The sequence below is a fragment of the Brassica oleracea genome, chromosome C5 (assembly GCF_000695525.1).
Source record: "Brassica oleracea var. oleracea cultivar TO1000 chromosome C5, BOL, whole genome shotgun sequence".
Taxonomy (NCBI): Eukaryota; Viridiplantae; Streptophyta; class Magnoliopsida; order Brassicales; family Brassicaceae; genus Brassica; species Brassica oleracea.
The window spans coordinates 27,616,202-27,617,734 of record NC_027752.1 but is presented as its reverse complement, the minus strand read 5'-3'; positions in this window follow the sequence as shown (position 1 = coordinate 27,617,734).

The window sequence follows — 1,533 nt, the reverse complement described above, 5'->3', positions numbered from 1 at the left end:
GGAGCTCGCTGATTGGTTGAAATCTTGTCCGTAAGTGTTTGCTTTTCACATAATAGCTTGCTTTTCACATAATAGCTTGCTTTTCCCATAAAACCTTATTGCTTTTCAACATTTTGTGTTTGCAGTAATTATAGAACAGCTCTCGATAAAAAACCACGTAAAAGTAGAACTTGGTGGTATCAAATCCTCCGAACCTCCCTAGAGTGGCTGGATGACTGTGTAAGTCTTCTGCTATGACGTAGACGACTTACTTGTAAGTCGTCTGGTAAGTCTTCTACGTAGACGACTTATCAGACGACTTAATTCGTCTACGACTTACTTGTAAGTCGTATATGTAGACGACTTACCAGACGACTTACTTGTAAGTCATCTGGTAAGTCGTCTACGTAGAAGACTTACCACTAAGTCGTCTGATATCTTCTGACTTGTACTCTATTTTATATGCAGCATATTGATGCTTGGATTAATGTGCTGAGGAAGAGGTACGACGCTAACCCACAACATTTCAGGAGCAAGAGAATGTGCTTCCTTGATCATCTCTTTGCTCAGCAATGGAGATTCAACTTCAAGGATTTTAAGGACTCGAAGCCCGATCACAACGGTTTAGGAAGAAGACTCCCTGGTGGGGAGGAGAATTATAATGCAGGCACTATACCATCATTTTGCCAATCGAACAAGGTTTGGGGGACGAATATTGATGATATATATGTGCCAGTAAACTTTGCCGACAGTCATTGGATTGCTATGTGGATATCGATCCCTAAGAGGCACATAGTCGTCTTTGACAGCATTTGTTCCAGTATCTCCCCAGAAGAACTCGATGTGGTAATGGAGCCTTTTCTCTACATGGTCCCTTATCTGCTTGTTGAGTGCGCTTCCTCAGACGAACTACGTGCCCAATACAGCCTGGAGCCATTCACATATGAGAGACCGACCAATATACCTCCGGCCTGAGCTGGTGATTGTGGCGTGTACACTCTAAAGTAGATTGAATGTCATGCTCTTGGGATAGAGTTTAGTAAAAAAGACTTTGCTAAGGCCAACGGGAAGACTATGAGGATAAGATGGTGGTGGATATATTTTAAGAGCTTCCTGATGCGCATGAGTTCGAAAACAAGGACAATGATAATCTTCTGGAAGAAAAAACCCTGGATGACTAACTGGACGACCTTCTGGATGACTTAATTGAAGGTCTTCTGGAAGACTAAACACTGGACGACTAACTTGAATCTTCTGGAAGAAAAAACCCTGGATGACTAACTGGACGACCTTCTGGATGACTTAATTGATTTTTAGTACATAGACTGAACAGTGGACGACTAACTTGAAGGTCTTCTGGAAGAAAAAACCATGGACGACTAACTGGACGACCTTCTGGACGACTTAATTGAAGGTCTCCTGGAAGACTAATCACTGGACGACTAACTTGAAGTTCTTCTGGAAGAAAAAACTATGGACGACTAACTGAACGACCTTCTGGACGACTTAATTGAAGGTCTTCTAGAAGACTAAACACTGGACGACTAACTTGAA